Below are 18713 nucleotides of genomic sequence, written 5' to 3' on the forward strand. Positions count from 1 at the left end.
ATGCTCCCATGCTTAGAATTGTAAAGCATCCTTGATGATGTTATTAACTGTTCCTTGATAAATGACTTCAGAAGCCAAAATAATTTGGAAACAACAATGCTAAAGAAAGTTAAGTAGCTTCCATGGAGCAGAAGTTCTCAGAGCATTCAACATGCCAACATGTGTGGAGAAGCTCAGAGGAGACTGAAGTACGTGGCATGTCTCACATCTCACATTAATTGACCAAATCTTATTTTTTAAAATTTTGTTTGTTCCTTTTTTGGTGTGACTTTTTTTTTTTTTTTTTTTTTTTTTGACAGGCAGTGTTAGAGAGAGAAACAAAGAGAAAGGTCTTCCTTCTGTTGGTTCACCCCCCAAATGGCCGCTACAGCCGGGCTGGGATGATCCGAAGCCAGGAGCCAGGTGCTTCTCCTGGTCTCCCATGGGGTGCAGGGCCCAAGCACTTGGGCCATCCTCCACTGCACTCCCAGGCCACAGCAGAGAGCTGGCCTGGAAGAGGGGCAACCGGGACAGAACCGGCACCCCAACCGGGACAAGAACCCGGAGTTCCGGCGCCACAGGCAGAGGATTAGCTTAGTGAGCCGCGGCGCCGGCCTTGGTATGACTTTTTTTTAAAAAATCCCACAAAACAGAATTTGGGAGATAATCTCAGATCTCATTTAGAAGAAGTAAAGTACATGGTTTAAAGCTTTGATTTCAAGGAATCATACTCACTGTTATAATACCAAAGAAGCAATGGTACAGTTACTGTGGGGAGCAACCCGGACTAGACTAAGTTACTGGAATTAAGACTTATTCTATGCATCTGCTCTCCCACAATATGGCGCTGAGAAGGGAGAAACAGCTTCTACACAGCTGCCTCCAGTTCAACCAATAAACAGCAGGACCTGCTCCTGATTGGAGGAGAGCAGCGTACTCGGCGTGTGGGTAGCAGAGTTGGGATTGGTGGAAGAGGACTATAAAGGAGGAGAGAGACAACATGCACCAAGAACATCTAAGGGGAACACCTGAGGAACATCTGAGCAGCCCCCGAGAGAGCCGGCCGGCGGTGTGCCACTCCCCTGCGGAAGTGGGGAAAGTGGCCAGGGGGAACCGCCCTTCCACGGAGGTGGAAGGGACAGTAGCCAACCCAGGAAGAACCAGCAGCAAACCCGGGGAGGGCCGAGCAGACGAAAGAACAGCGCAGGGTCCTGTGTCGTTCCTCCACGAAGAGGGGGAGCGACAGTTACTTTTGAAAAATCGGATCTTCGGTCCTAAATTCTTGTTGGTATAGTGGTACTTGAAGAAGCATTCTCCCAAGTTTCAGAAAAGGATGCAACCTACCAGTTTTTGACAATAGATTTTCATGTGCAGAAACATGTTTCCCTTTCCTGCTTCTACTGATGTTTGTTGTCATCTATTCTTCCTGCCACTGTTTCAGAGGAACATATTAAGAGAGGGAAGGAAAGAGGAAGGAGAGAGAGACGAAAGGGGAGGGGGAGAGGGACAGAGAGGGTGTGAATGTCTCAGAACTGCTGCATTGCTTAATAAGGAAGAGGAATAATTGGCTAGCTAGTGGCAAAGACTGGAACATTTTCTGATCAAGTACAAAGACAAGGTTTCCTAACAAGCATTGATGGCATTTAATGGAAAGTTTGTCTTCCTATTTCATTTTGTAATTAGCCCTGATATTTTGCAACAGATGTGTCAAATTAGAGTGGAAAGGCAAGCAGGTTATTCTCTTTGGGTAGAATAGACAGTGACATTCAGATAAACATTGTGTTTGTATCAGGCTCAGGGTTTTGAGACGTAACAAGTCTCTGCAAGACAGCATTTCTCCGAGCTCCATCTATGGTGTTTGAATCCTAGTGGATTCAGAAAAGGGTGTAAAACCTTTACACTACTTCAGTTTACTACAGCCATCCATGAATATTGTCTGTGCTATCCGCTTCTCCCCTCAACAGGCACTGGGAGGGAGTCAATCACTCAACACTCACTGGCTAGCTCTGGCTTAAAAATGCAGGGAGACAACTTCTTTTTTCTTTCTCTCTGACAACCTCTTCCTCCTGCTTGATATTTAAGGACTTGAGATCACATCAGACACCAGGTACAGGTTTTCTCTGAATCTTTCTTCATGGTGTCAGGAAAGTAAGAAGCTGGGTTTTTTTGTTTGTTTGTTTCTTTGTTTCTTTGTTTTTTGTTTTGTTTTGCTTAGGCCGTAACTTCCTGTTCCCTGTGTCTGCTTTATAGGGCATTCGTTCAACCAGAAGTTCTGGGGCACACTAGCCTAGCAAACTTGTATATGCAGCTGCTTGATGTATTATCTAACAGTGATATATACCAGTATCAGCAGGAGGAGCACTTGGCTCAAGTTACCGTTCTATGCATAACCATTCCTCTCCAGAACAAAATTCTTTGTCTGGGATCGAAGCCCACCACAAACTCTTCCCCAGAGATCCGCCCAAGGTGGAGCTAGCAGAGCACACCAAACTCTGCTCCCACTTTATTCCCTAAAGTGTGTCTCCTAGATTTACAAGTATCAATTCTTCCATTTCCGATAATCCCTTCCCCTTCCTCTTACTTTTTAGGTCTCCTCTCTGAACTGTGCTTCCTACTCAACAATCTCCCTTTTTCATCAAGTGTAAAGAAATCCAGGAATTTGCTTGTGGTCCATATGGTAACCATATGCACTGGGTTTTTAAGTACAACTCTAGCACAGAGATTTTATCTTCTTGACAGACCACATAGCATGATTTCTGGGAGGAAAAAAAAATAACTTCCATGTGAGCACAGACTATCTCATAGGAAACTAGATTTGATTGCTGTTACAAGTATTTTGCTAGTTTGTCATGAGGAAAAAAATGGAGACACATTAAAAATGTAGTTATACTCCACTCCCTTACCCCAAATATCGTCACTGTATTATCTGTCGTGTCACGTTTACTAATTGCTTTTGTTATTTTGAAAATCCTTTCAGCAATAATGATGATATATGTGCCCTAAGAGCTTTATGAATAGATTCTAGTTGATTGAACTTGAAAAATAATAAATTAAGAATGATTCATAATGCCCAAATATTATCTTGATTCTTTCAATGATTCTTTGAGATGCAATATGATTGTGTAATGCTAGCTGCTATAACAAAAGCACAAAACACTGAAAGGCACGTCCTTATGCACATGAAATTCACCATGACAGGTTATGTACCATGTAGTTATAACCAGGAATGTAAGCTGATTTAGGTGCATTACTGTTCAGCCGATGGTCCCCAAAAGTGTACTGAATCGTAACATCCGTTCAGCAAATGGGGAAGAGAGAGAGAAAAGGTTTGCACCAGATGTGCACCTGAAAGTGGCAGCTGTCTCATCTATTCACTTTCCATCAGCCTTCAGGCTCAGTCACGTGATCCATGGCCCCATATGTGTGCAAGGAGGGAATTCCTGAATCTGCAGATTTCTCTTTCCTGTGCGATTAAGAGAAAGGAAATGGATTTGTTGGAACAGCTAACTGCCCAATATCTTCCAGGGATGGGTGATAACATTTCCCTAATTTTACAAATGAGGCAACCAAAATGTAGGTTGGATAACTTGCCCAAGGTCACATAAGCATTGAGGGTTACAATATCTGCATATGAAATGAATGGGAAAAATGTTAAAAATTGTTAAATTTAAAACTAAAAATAATAAATTTATAGAAAAGACTTGACACATTTTGAAAAGCCATTTTTATGGGTTGTTCTTGTTCGCCTTATATAATTAATTTGTTTTATATTAAGAAACAATAACAACACACAATATACACACCCACTGCAGCTTCATTGAATCTCAACTACTCCTACAAAGAAAAAAATGAGTAATAAGTAGCTGATTTTCTCACATTTCTCATATCAAGACAAATAGAATATTTCAAGTTGTCTGCTGTTTTTTAAGTCAATAATTCACAGAACTAAATTATAACATGTTTAAAATTTTTTTCATGCTTTGTTTTATAGCAGACCTACTATATAAATTTTATTATTTTTTATTATTTATATCCTTCCATATTCCAAAATCTTATTTGAAGCAGTTTCTTCAAAAGAGAGACCTATCATAAAGCCATGGGGTGTTTACGTAAGCTAATAAATGAGAACGCATCATGATACATGGTATGTATAAGTGAGATATATACCATGAATACATCATGATATTAAGCTAATAAGTGAAAGTGATTCATGCTAGAAGCTCATACAGAACCCTGACTCATGAACATTCTCAGCAATTGCCCTACTGGTAAATATCTTACTTGATATCTGGTCTTGGGTTTCCACATGCCTATTTATCAGACATACAGTTTTAATGAGTCCAAGGTCATGTGTATATGTTTGAACTCTATATAAGTCTATAAACATGCATAGGTCAAAGTTCATGGTCAAATTAATTATTGCACTTGATGATGATTTCATATCCTAAGCTCCTAAGGCCTAATGCCATTACCAGTACAGGAAATAAAGAGATCACACCACTTTCCTTCTTGAATTTCTATAGTACTTTCCTATCTGCCTCAAAGTAAAATGCAAACAGCCAACTATAAGAGTGCACCATGACACTGCACACTCTTCCTGTCTCTCAAGTACTATCTCACTTCACTTCTTGCCTTTTATTGTGTTCAGTCTTATTTTGTCTTCTTAGATCATTTTTTAAAGGAAAAGGGTGGTTAGGGAGAGAGAGAGAGATCTCTATCCATTTGTCAACTCTCCAAATGCCCACAACAGAGATAGGCCATGCCAAAGCAAAGTACTAGAAACTTGGAACTCAATCAAGATCTCCATCATGTGTGGTAGGAACCCAACCACTTGAGCCACCACAACTGCCTCCCAAGGTCTGCATTAGCAGGAAGCTGGAGTCAGGATCCAGAATGAGGTGTTGAACTCCGGCACTCTGATATGGGATGGGGTCATCTTAACTGCTAATCAAAACACCCACTCTGTGTTCATTTTTTCAGATAGGGTTCCGCTGCACTAAATCTGCCTCAGTCCCCTGTTTGTTTCTTTATGACATACTGCTGTCTCTATATAATTTTCTTCCTTGCATACTTTTCCTTTTGTCCATCTCTTCCCACTGTAACTTAAAGTTTTTTTTTAATTTTTTTATTTTTATTTATTTATTTTTTTGACAGGCAGAGTGGACAGTGAGAGAGAGAGACAGAGAGAAAGGTCTTCCTTTGCCGCTGGTTCATCCTCCAATGGCTGCCGCGGCCAGCGCGCTGCAGCTGGCACACCGCGCTGATCCGATGGCAGGAGCCAGGTGCTTCTCCTGGTCTCCCATGGGGTGCAGGGCCCAAGCACTTGAGCCATCCTCCACTGCACACCGCGCTGATCCGATGGCAGGAGCCAGGTGCTTCTCCTGGTCTCCCATGGGGTGCAGGGCCCAAGCACCTGGGCCATCCTCCACTGCACTCCCTGGCCACAGCAGAGAGCTGGCCTGGAAGAGGGGCAACCGGGACAGAATCTGGCACCCCGACCGGGACTAGAACCCAGTGTGCCAGCGCCACAAGGCGGAGGATTAGCCTGTTGAGCCACGGCGCTGGCTGTAACTTAAGTTTTATAAGAGGAGAGATAGTATCTGTGTTGACCATTATTTTATCCCTAGTGATCATTATACAGTCTGACTCACAGAAAGAAGATATTGATTAAAATTTATTGCTGTCAGTTAAGTCAAAAAAAATTCAAAGATATTTATTGAGGCTTAACTATTTTTAAGTCATTAACCTATAAAAAGAAATTCATAATCTATATGGGAAAATGAGGTACTCAAGAATGTGTTTGAAAGGTAATGCTAGCAACAATATCCACAACTAATACTTGTCTATCCCTTATTGTACACCAATAAGGGTGTTTTCATTCCCTCCAATCTCCTCTGTGATATAAATGCAATGTCCCAATTGAGAGACAATGAAAGTGAAGCAAAGACCTTCAGCCACATGTATTAGATATAAAATAACTAAAAAGCAGCCAGAGCACGACAGGTGCCAAGAATCAGTGCCAACACCAAAAGGTATTGAAGGAGCTTGGGATTGAGGAGCATCTATGGCTTGCAGTTCTCTGAGGAGTGTGGGTAGCGAGTGTGAGATTCAAGGTAGGATATGAAAGATGTGGAAATGAAAGCCTATTCTAGTTGGGAAGAAGAGTATCCATGACAGGTTGAAGTGGGACATCAAAAACCCCATTTTAGGTACAATGAGTTCACCACTTGGCTTACATCATCCATTCATTGATTAATTGATGAAGTAGAGAACTGTGAATATCAAACAAAAATTGGGGTCAAATCAATGTAAGGCAAAAATCTTCAGACATCTGAGAGCAAATGTTTGGCCTAGAAGTTAAGACACCAGTTAAGACCCTCTTATGTCATACTGGAGTGTTGGCATTCAACCCCAACTTTGGCTCCTGACTCCAGCTTCCTGCCAATGGAGCCCTGGGAGACAGTAGTGATGATTCTAATAGTTATGTCCTTGTCACCAACATGAGAGACCTAGATTGAGTTTCCTGCTCCCGGTTTCAGCCTTCCCCATTCAATAGATGGGAGCCCACTCTGTCTTTTTTCTCTGTCTAGAATTAGCTTGAGAAACGAATGTTGTGTGGATGGTCTATTACTTTTAGCCTTTAAGCTTTTATTGTAAGGAGCTCTCTTGCCTGCAGGATTTGATGTCATCAGTCATTGGGCCTTTTTGATTCTTGAGCATGTTTTTGTCTGGATACATGCCAAGCTGCAAGGGGCTTCAGATTTTTCAACACTAAGATCCAGTGTAGCTACTGTTAAGAAAGGGGTACTCTGAAAATGACTCCCCCATCTTCACATAGCATGGAACTCACAGATGCAGCTGCTTACAGAGATGTGTATCCTTCCTCCCCACAGATGAGATGCTTCTCCCCTTGCTGCTGAAAATCTGCAGGCTAAATATGATAAGGATACTTATCAAAACATCTTACTTTAAGGAAAGGTGGAGTAGATACAGGAAATAAAAGCAACAGACACTTTGTTGGACAGCAGTTTCAGGATGTGACTTAAATTGAGTTACACGGGATATGTGCTCTCTGTATCTGATTGCTTTTGTTCAACACTATGTGAAATTCATTCATCGTGTTGCATATGAAAGTGAATTTTAATTGTGCTATGAATATTCTAAGGCAATAGTTCAATAAGAGTGGTTCCTAGAGCAGCAACATTGGCAGCACCTAGTGTCTTAGTCCATGTTGTGTTACTATAACAGAACACCTGAGACTAGGTGATTTATAAAGGAACGAGGTTTATGTCAGCTTACAGTTGTGGAGGCAGGAAGGTCCAGGGGTGTGGCAGCAACATTTCCTTGACTTCTGGTGAGGGCCTCATACCATTCATGCGTGTTGGAGAAGTAGAAGGGAAGCAGGTACATGAGGAAGAAGGCGTAAGAGTGGAAAGGAGAGCAAGCCAAAGATGTCACTTACTTTAAGCTAAACCACTCACTCTGGTGCTACCTATCTATGATTGCAGGAACTGCATTAATCCCTTCATGGGGGTGGGATCATATGATCTAATTATCTCTTAAAGGCCCCACCACCTCTCAAACTGTTACACTGGGGATCAAACTAATAGTACGTGAACCATTGGAGGACAAACATAACTAAACCATAGCACCTAAATTTGCTAGACACACACCAGGACATAGGGAATCTGAAAATCTGAAGTCCCAAAGTCTATATGCTAAGAAGTCCTCAGGAGATCCCACTGTGTGCTAACACTTAAGAACCATTTTAGTAAAAAAAATTTAAAAAAATTTAAAAAAAAGAACATTGTAATAATGAAATAATAAGTTTGGGGTAGAGTATGAGAGAACAATGAATGTTTGATGTTTGAAAAACTTTTTTCAGGGACAAGCATGTACTTTATTGGTTAAGACAGCAATTAAGATTCCCATGTCCCAGGCCGGTGCCGTGGCTCACTTGGCTAATCCTCCACGGCGCTGGCACCCCGGGTTCTAGTCCCGGTTGTGGCGCTGGGTACTAGTCTAGTTGCTCCTCTTCCAGTCCATCTCTCTGCTGTGGCCCGGGAGGGCAGAGGAGGATGGCCCAAGTGCTTGGGTCCCTGCATTTGCATGGGAGACAGGGAGGAAGTACCTGGCTCCTGGCTTCAGATCAGCGCAGTGCCAGCCGAAGTGGCCATTAGGGGAGTGAACCAAAGGAAGGAAGGCCTTTCTCTCTGTCTCTCTCTCACTGTCTATAACTCTCTCTCTCTCTGTGTCTATCTCACTGTCTAACTCTGCCTGGCAAAAAATTTAAAAAATAAAAAATAAAAGATTCCCATGTCCCATGATTTGAGCCCAAGCACCTGGGCTCAAAACTTGGATCTAGCTCCTGAGACTAGCTTCCTGCTACTGTAGACTCTAAGTAGCAGTGATGATGCAGTAAGTACTTGGGTCCTCTCTCTCTCTATCTCTCTCTCTTGCAAATAAAAACTAATAACTATTTCACTCTTGAAATATTCACCACAGGACTTATTAACATGGTCAATCTTCATTGCACAATTAAAATTTGCTTTCACATGCAACATGATGAATGAATTTCACAAAAGCAGTTAGACACAGAGAGCACATATTCTGTGTAACTCAATTTAAGTCATATCCTGAAACTGCAAATCCTGTTGGTAGTCAGACCGGTGATTTCTGGAGTGAGAATAGGACTGTAAGGCAGGAGGAGAGGGACTTCCAGGAGCTAGACATTCTATTTTTTGAACTGTCCTGGTTATACAGTTTCAGTTTGTGATAATCCATCGAATTGTATACTTAGGAAATTTATACTTTTCTTTCCATATGTTGGTATTAAATGAAAAGCTAAGAATTCAAGGTTTTTTTCTGTTAAAGATATAGCACAATTTTTTAAGGAAAGTTGTTTAGTAGCAAGTCCTGTCTTTCACAGTGTTCCCTCTTCCCCCTACCCAGAAATAACAAATAGATTTCCCTTTAAAGAGGCCCCAATTAGAACTTCTCCAGATTGTAGGGTGAAAACATATTGCTTTCATGTTCTCTCAGGTCCTCTGCCTCTGTTCAGTAAAGGTCATTTGCTCCCTCTTGGTCACTACTCAGTGCCCTCCTTCCATTGTTCTCAGCTGCCTTCAAACCAAACCCTAGCACTTGATTATTAAGTGGTTGCACTCAATAGCTTCAAGTGGGATCCTTCCAAAGACATCTGCAAAGTCCCCAGAGACAGCTGTTGAAATTACCAAAAAGGAAATACTGCCCTGGAGTTGAGAGGGCAGGGTGGATGGTTTGGAACAGATGGTGTTACCTGGTCTCCTTTTATCTTCCAACATGGTGGTCATCAGCTTCAGTGACTAAGACAGTTTCTCCGTGTGATGTAGGGAGCAGTAGAATAAAGACACATGGGGCTCCAGACAAAAGCAGCAAAAGTTTTTGCTGATTCCATTTGCAATCATGCTTCATCAGGTAAAGACTACAAAACAAGAGGTGATCACAAAATGTGTGCTTGAGGATTATCCAGTCTTTGCACTGTGGACTCTTAGGGTAACTATTCACTCTTTTCATCAATATCTAAAACAACAGCAGGCCAGCACCGCGGCTCAATAGGCTAATCCTCCACCTAGCGGCACCGGCACACCGGGTTCTAGTCCCGGTCGGGGCGCCGGATTCTGTCCCAGTTGCCCCCCTTCCAGGCCAGCTCTCTGCTGTGGCCCGGGAAGGCAGTGGAGGATGGCCCAAGTGCTTGGGCCCTGCACCCCATGGGAGACCAGGATAAGTACCTGGCTCCTGCCATCGGATCAGCGTGGTACGCCAGCCACAGCGTGCCAGCCGTGGCAGCCACTGGAGGGTGAACCAACGGCAAAAGGAAAACCTTTCTCTCTGTCTCTCTCTCTCTCACTATCCACTTTGCCTGTCAAAAATAAAAATAAAAAAAAAAACAACAGCAGCTGTTGCTTAATAAACTACTCTTGTTATCTTTTGGAAAAATTCATTAATAGATTTTTTCTATGAAAAACAACTGATATCTCACCAGTACAACTGGGCACTGCTGTAAATATTTTTAAAATATTAAAATACATATACAGTATCTGACAAACAATAACATACCTCTCCTTTTTGCAAATAACCCTTTCCACCACCACCCTGCCATGTCAGGAATGGCAGAGCAGCTTCAGGGCTTTGTTCCAATGCTGTGGACATGTTCATTCTTATTGGCCAATACCAATGCCAAAAAAATGTGTTGAGTCTCACTCAAGACTCCCTTATCACTATTTTATCCATGTTGTACAAATACTAACTACTTGATGAAGTTTAAAAATCAATGAAAATGTGATCCCAGGGAACTAGAATAGGCAAGGAGAAGCTCACAGTATAGGAAGATTCCATTTCTAAATCTATTTTGGGATTCTGTTCCAATGTGTAGCAGAAAACTTGGTTTGAGTAGGTCATATTCAAAAGCTGTAAATCATTCAAGTAGCCCAAACGCACGAATGGATGCCAGTGTTATGGACAGAATGTTCGAGTCCTCCCTGAAATTCACACCTAACCCCAATGCAAAATGGTATTTGGAGATGAGTCCTTTGTTAAGTAATTCTGCTTAGCGGAGGCCCTCATGGTGGGATTCATGTTCACAAAAGGAGAAGAGAGTGAGATCTCTTTCTCTCCAAGACGCACACACACACACACACACACACGCTGAGGAAATGGTATGTGAGATCACAACCAGAAGGCTGCCATCTGCAAGCTGGATATTGGCCCTCACTAGAAACCAAATTGTCTAGAACCTTGGTCATGGGCTTCCCAGTCTCCAGAACTTTGAGAAATAAATGTGAATTCTTTAAGTCATCAAGTCTGAGATGTTTTATTATGACAGTTTAAACAGACCAATTCAGTCATTGCATGGAAAACTTATTTAACTATTCCTAGGATCATAGCTAAACCTACTATAAGATAGTAGCAAATTGAAACAAAACCAAGGCCCTCATAACATCTTACAGTATTTTGTTTTACACATTTTTCTCGGTTTATGAGGTAAAATGTTGTTCTAATCTATAAATACCTCTACACACACCACATTTCCTGTAATATCAAATGTCACTGGATTTTTTTTCTACCACTGGGGTCATATTTGAAAATGAAATTTATTGAACTTGTTCTATTCTGCACGACCAACTGTTATGCTCTTTAACTTTCTCTGAGTTTATTGGTCTGGTATTTTTTCAACCTGTGTATAAATTTTAGGAGAGCATTGTACTTTTGAAATCAAAGGAGAATATGGTTTAAAATGGGTCTAAACTAATATCGAGTTTCTTAAAATAATATTTGTAAAAATCTTTTATAAATGTTTGAAGTATATATATACAGAGAGATTAAAATGAGATAATGAACTTGAAAGAACAACAAAGTGAGTGAGACTCTTTAAGTCCCATTCAATTGCTGCTGTTGCTGTAACAGTCAGGGAGTGAGGAGACTATTCCCTTACCCAAGAGGTAGATGAATGAGGAGACGACTGTTGTCTGAGCAATTCTGAGGTTGTTCTGAGGTTGTTAGAGACTCAACAACCTCAACAGAGCCACTGAAGGAACTACTGAATTCCTTCCATCATAATCTAATGTGATTCATCTCCTGGTGGGTGGAGTATTTCCCTCCTGGTGTCAGGCCACCTTGATGGCTATTGTCCAATCTGAGGTAGTTGCCCAGGGCCTATCCCTCTCCAGTCATCTGAAGCTCGGCTGTCAGGGTACCCATGCGAAGCCCGGCGACATCTTTCCCCAGCATCCCCTAGTTAGGTGGCAGGCACTCTCCCAAAGGTCCTAACTAAAGAGAGCATTTGTATAAGGGAGTAACAGAGTGTACACCAGACGCCAAGTGAGTATGCACAGGTTGGGCATTCACATTTTGGTACTTGACTGTCTTAGTTTGGGCTCCCCCAAAATAAATCCTGACACAAGAACAGTGTTCAGGTGGTTTGTTTGGAAGGTGGTCCCAGAAGCGTGGTGAGGCGTGAGGATATCTGATATGGAAGGGATGATAATCAATGGAGGATACTGATGATTTGGATACTGCCAAAGGAACTGGGGCTCCATGTTCACAAGAGACATGTAGAATGCATTTAGAATGTCTCCCTGCTGGGTGAAGAAACTGCAGTGTTTATCGTCCGAATCCTTTGAGAACCAGGATTTGGACATTGACCCCCGGGTACTTCTTGCCTTGACCATCCCAGGCAAAAATGCCCCAGGTCATGGCCCCAGAAAGCAGCTCATCTACTGAAACCATTTGTTGCAGCCCCAGCTTCATGCAAACAGACATGAGACAGGCATGTGTGCTGCAGGCTTAGCTGATATGGGCTGTTTCAATTCTGGCTCCTCCAGCTCCAGAGAGATCCATCCTGTCCGGATGTCAGAGGTGAGAGTGTGATAATAGGAGTAAGAGAGGAAAGAGCAATGAATTCAACCTTCAGACATCCACTACACCAATGTGGGGTTCTTTCAGAGCGGCCAAAAATGAGAGTCAATGTGAATGTCCAACAATGAAAGCAGTATTTATTAAACTAGATTGTGGTAGATTTGCTTAATGAACTCCTGTGCACCCACCTGTATTTTTAGAATTGCATGCAATGGCTTGGGGGAAAGTTGAAGAAAAATGAACTGCAAAAATCAAGCACATGGGAAGCTGGAGACTCCTGATTAGAACTCTATTGTTTTCTCAGCTTGATGGACTGCAAGGTGTAAGAACAAACAGGTGTTCAGGAGACATTAGCCAGGGCTTTGAAGCTCACTTTGAATTAGTAACTCTCAAGAAAAAGTACAGATGCTCATTTTTAGTCTCCAAACTTTGGCTTTTTTATCATTCGGGGAAAATGATGTCATGATCCAACAGGTTAGGTTATGACATAGTCCTTATAGGCTTAATCTTTGAAATCTAGGGATCTTAGCAGCAAGAGTATCCGGCCTCACAACCACACTCTGCAGGTACCTGACAGAAAACCACCCAGGGCCCACAGTTAAATCCAGGCCTAAATTCTGTCTGCTGCCTCAGTTTCTCCTTGCAATAAAAGAACTAAGTAGTGCTAACTAGTGACCTGCTGCCAGACAGCAGTTTTGCTCATGAGGGCTGCAAAAACTGTTACCATTTCTCCTATGAGAAAGGGACTTACAATCACACAGTCATAATAAACTCTTATTGTCAGATCAGAATAAATCAAAGGGTAAAGAAGTGTTATATCTGCATATATATACACAACAGGAATGATTTGTACCATGAGGATACTTCAACAAATTCTCCGAAAAACTGAATATATGTATCTGGGAGCAGGCATTTGATACAGCAGCCTGAGATGTCCATGTCCCATACCCATACTTGGTGTGAGTTGCAGCTCTGCTTCCCATTCCTGTTCCCTCCTGATACTCTAGGAGGCAACACTGAGGGCTCAGGAGCTTTGATTCCCGCCACCCACAGGCTACACCCAGACTGAGTTCAGGCTTCAGGCTTCAGTGTGGCCCAACCCTGGCAACTGTGGACATTTGAAGAGTGGAACCACAGGTGGAAGATCTTTCTCTGGATCGATCTCTCTCATTCTCTCTCTCTCTCTCTCTCTGTGTCTCACTTTGAAATTTTAAAAAATGAAAATAAATTTTTAAAAATCTAAATATGTTTATGTTGGCATGGAATGGTTGAAATCCATGCATAGTTTTTTCCTACTACACATTTCCCCGTGAACTTCTTGAATAACTTTAGTGTGTACATATTGTGGAATGGCTAACTCAAGCTGCTAATATGTGCATTACCTTATATACTTACCATGTTTTTGTGGTAACACTTGAAATCTACTCACCTAGCAATTTACAAGTACGTTTGGACCTCCCAATTTGAGGGTTCCACATCCATGAATTCAACCAACTGTGATAAAAAATATTTGGAAAAAAATACTGTGTCTGTACTTAACACGTACATACTTTTCTTCTTGTCATGGTTCCCTGAACAATACAGTTTCACAGCTCTTTACTCAGAAGTTACATTGTGTCAATTATTATAAGTAATCTCAAGATGATTTGAAGTATACAGGAGGATGAAAATACTGTCCCCATTTTATATAAGGGCCTTGAGCATCCATTGCTTTCAGTAACCACTGAGGGCCCAGGAACAAATCCCCTGCATATATATATATATATATATATATACACATATATATAGATAGATAGCGAGAGCTGTATACAGTACAGTGTTATTATTAACTGTATATCCCATGTTGTACAATGTATCTTGTGACATAGGTGAACTATTTAACGGAATTTCAAGGCTTTTCATACTTAGAATCATAGTTATTTTTAATGCCTACAGCCTGGTCACTTTTTTTGTTGTTTGTTTTATAAAGGGGTCAAGAGAGCCTGCCATGTAAGGGTTTGTATATAAAGAGAGGCAAAATCAGAAAAGCATCAGGAGGAGGTCAAGGATACTGAAGCAGCCAGGACACAGACAACCAAAAATAAGAGCAGATTTGCCTTTGTTTACACTGCCAAAGGGGAAAAATTAAGTTGATGGAAAGGGTAATTAAGCATTTCCTTTTTCACCATGGTCCAACCAGGCTTCATATCCAGCTGTTCTGTTTTACAATGTGATGATTCTTTGTTGGGTCGCTGAGTTAAAGATGGCCAGTGTGTCCCCGGTGGCACGCCACGGCTCTTCCTTCACTATTGATCTTTGTTCTGTAAATACACTGGAAAAATCTCAGGCTGACCTGTCCCACCTGAGTACCTGGGTAAGAAGGAAGACTGGGAATATTGACAGGAAACTATTGTTTGGAACAAAGAGATTATTTAAGCCATTTGGCAAATTAGCTTTGTGAGGTTTCTTAGATCACCTGGGGGAAAATGGTGGGTGGATCTCCCTTGAAGTATGAAACTAGCAGTTCCACATCCTGAATCACAGCCCCCAGATAGCTTCCATCCCACCCTAATTATCCATTTTCTTATTTGCTCATATTTTCAATAACAGCCTGCAGAAGAGTATCGCTTGCAGTGTAGGAATGCTCCAGCTGATTTACCAAAGTTAACTCTTTGGAACTTGGAATGTGTTTTCTAAGAGAAACCAGGTTAGTTGTCCATGATGGTAGTTTATCCCAGCCATGCCTCGAAGACTGTTAGTGCCTCAACTCCATTCCTCTGGGAGTAATTGACCACCTTGTCATAGGGGTTAATGAGAGCATAATGAAGACAAATGACCAACCATAGCTCAGCTGGGCCTCCCAAAACCCAGAGCCACGTCCTGTCTGTGCACCTAGTACCTCTCAGGTAAATAGAGTTTATCCTTTTATGTCCAGCGTCACTGGGACCAAGCATTGACATCTGAATACTCAGGGGCTGTACTGCAGGAGGTATTTTTTTTCCTATGGATAGGAATAGGAGCTGCAGTTTCATGGAGGCCGTAAAATTGATTGCACAGACTGTACCATGCATAAGCACAGTGTTCAGATGGAGGGAAAAAATGCTTTGTCCTAATTGCTTCATATAATAAACCAGAGATTTGAACAAGCATGCCAGGATAAATACTTTCTCTATGGTATAATCAAATCGGTTTACAGGAATCAAGGGAAATCCAGGTGATTGTGTTCCTGTACGACTGTTGCAAAGAACTCTGGTACTCATTTCTAGATATTTACACATAATGGAGAATGAAAATTTTTGTGTAGATTTTTGTGTATAGCATTTATTTTGTTCAGACACCCATGTCAAAACGACCACCTGCTACCACTCTTAACAATATTCAGGGGCTGCTTCTCTTACTGGATGCATTTTGGGGGAACTTCTGGCTTAGAACCTCTTTCTGTTTCATACTTTATTTTCACTTCTGGTACAAAATATTGTTTGCAAGCGACATTGCTCTCCTCATTCATTAAATACACTTTTTTTTTTCCTGTTTCTTCAAGTAAAATCTCCCTTTAAAATTCAAGATTTGCCATCTTTGGGGCCAGCAGTGTAGTACAGTGAGTGAAGTCAATACTTGAAGCACTGGCATCCCATGTGGGCATCACTTTGAGTCCTGGCTGCTCCACTTCCAATCCAGCTCCCTGCTAATATGCCTGGGAAAGCAGCAGAAGATGTCCCATGTCATTGGGCCCCTACACCCATGTGGGAGACCTGGAGGAAGCTCCTGGCTCCTGGTTTCGGCCTGGTCCAGCCCTGTTTTTTGCAGCATTTGGGAAGTGAACCAGGGGATGGAAGATCCCTCTCTCTCTCTCTCTCTCTCTCTCTCTCTTTCTGTAACTCTACCTTTCAAAACCATAAATAAATCTTTAAAAAAAAGATTTGCCATCTTTGATATGGAGTGGCTGTGAAGTTCAAGAGCTGATTACTCAGAAATCATACTAAAAAGCTGTTGTAAATGGCAGTGTCACAGGTGGTGGGATATAAGTTTTTATATTACTTTTAGTCTTGCTGGGGTTATGGATATCTGTGACAATATACAGGAAACCATCACCTCCCAGAAGTATGAACCCATGCAAATATATATGCATTTTGTGTATCTTTCCAAAGGGTTTGTAAATCCCCAGGGTATACTCAGGGATTCCCTAGGTACAGAACTTTTGTTCCAAGGGAACATCTTAGAGATAGTAGTTATTTTGATTTATAGTTTAGACTTGCTTATAAAAAATTCAATCGTTTCATCATTTGTCATCATAACTCTGTATGTGGACTCTTCAATGTAGATATATGTAACTGCATTAAAAATGACCTACTTTTTGAAATTTCTGTTTTATGGGATTTTTCATTTTATTTTAATCTATTTTAAATATTCTTTTAAACCTTTTTCAACTTTTTAAATGAGGGTTCTTTAATTTATGAAAGTGTTTCTTTTTTATTCTTATTAATCTTAAAAGCACATCTATCTATAGACCTTTGGCTTGAATATTTGATCTAATATTTGCATTTGAAAAAATTCTTTAAATATGACATTGACCTTAAAGATGTTGAAAGTCAGAATCTACATATAAATTTAATTCCTGTTCTCTGCTATTAAAATAACATTGACTGAATCTCAGAACTAAGTGATAACTATTTTACATATTTTGAGCGCTGCTTTTTGAAATTAAATAAAATGCAAATCTAAGGTGCTGGGAGAATTCTGTATATACAACTACATTTTTCATGATAGTTTATAGAACTTGTATAGAAATAGGAAGCCCACCTAGCAACCTTATAAACTGATGTCTTAGTCTATGTGCTTACAATAAAATACCATAAATTGGGTATTACAAAAAAAAAAAAAAAAAAAAAAAAAAACAGAATTTAATTTCTCACAGTTCTGTAGGCTGGGAAACCCAAGATCAAAGTTCCAGTGAATTTAGTGTACCTACTTTCTGATTCATGGGAGGGATATTTAGAAAGTTCATGGAAAATGCTTATTAGTAAAAAACTATTCATGGATTTTGACTTTTCTCACACCAAAATAAGCCTGTGTTTTAATTCCATTTTCCATAAAGTTTTTGAAATACCATTATGCTCACTGTGTCCATGGAGAAAGAGGTAAGAATGTTCTTTCAGGCCTCTTGTGTATGGACACTAATCCTATCCACCAGGCTCCCACATGCCATCACCTTGGGGTTAGGATTTCTGCATGTGGATCCATGAAGGAAACACAAGCATTCAGATCATAACAAATGGATATGTTTTCTCTTTCTCTTGTTATAAATAATGTCATTGTATCCATAGGAAGATACTATAAAAAGTTCATAGATATTGAACTAAAAAGTATTGATTTTGCTACACAAAAATTTTAAATCCAAAATGTATATCATGAAGAAACAATGCATGGATTTCAAAATATTCTGCACCAAACTAAATGCATTTCTTAATTCAATTTTTCCATGAATTATTTATTTATTTGAATGGCAGAATGACAGAGAGGGAGCTACAGAGAGACAGCTTCCATCCACCAGTTCATTCCCCCCAAATGGCCACAATGACCTGAGCTAAGCCAGGCTGAAGCCAGGAATCTGGAACTCCATCTGAGTCTACCATATGGGTGGCAGGGGCTCAAGCACTTAGGCCATCATCTACTGCTTCCCCTAGGACATTAACTGGGAGTGAGACCAGAAGCAGAGTTGCAGGAACTCGAACCCGACATGGGAGGCCAGCATCCCAAGCAGCTGCTTAACCCATAATGCCACAATGCCAGCCCTCTCTGTGAGCTTTTTGAATTACCCTTGTATACAGTGCAGCTTTCATTACCTCAAATAGAAGAACTATACTGCCATTTCCAGCCTACAACTAACTGTGATGTAATACTACACATTATTTAAAACGTCTAGTATCCAATCCAGTCTTGCTAAAGTTTGGAGAATAGAAATTCAGATAGCCCTTCAGTGGGAACAGTCTTGCATAGCTATCTGGTTATTTGTGAATGCTGTCATGGATTTAGACTTTTTATCCTATTTTGTCATTGAATATGAAGGTAGAACCATTTCTGCAGAAGAGGCAGTTTGTGGGTTTGTTGATTTGAGATCCCTGCCATCATGTAAATAAAAACTGTGCTTATATAGAGCACATCCTTAAATAGTCTATTTCTGGGATGCATGCTTTCAAGCATTCTATTTCTAAAATTAAGATACATCTTAGAATTGATAATGTATTATAATGTATTAGCATTAATAATAGTGCAAATTACAATTGATGCAGTCTTGAGTTCAATAAAATGTTTTAAACATCTTGCATAAGACCATGTAGAGCATATATAGAGCATGTAAA

At 40.8% G+C, this 18713-nt stretch overlaps 1 protein-coding gene across 4 annotated transcripts in view; it reads left to right on the top strand.

The window, feature by feature from the left end:
• The window catches only part of MACROD2 (mono-ADP ribosylhydrolase 2), a 2169899-nt gene that overhangs the window by 2054774 nt on the left and 96412 nt on the right, over positions 1-18713 (top strand). The gene's annotated exons all lie outside the window — the stretch shown is intronic.

This window comes from Oryctolagus cuniculus, chromosome 11, assembly GCF_051225735.1.
Source record: "Oryctolagus cuniculus isolate XC-2025 breed Fujian yellow rabbit chromosome 11, ASM5122573v1, whole genome shotgun sequence".
NCBI classification, from domain to species: domain Eukaryota; kingdom Metazoa; phylum Chordata; class Mammalia; order Lagomorpha; family Leporidae; genus Oryctolagus; species Oryctolagus cuniculus.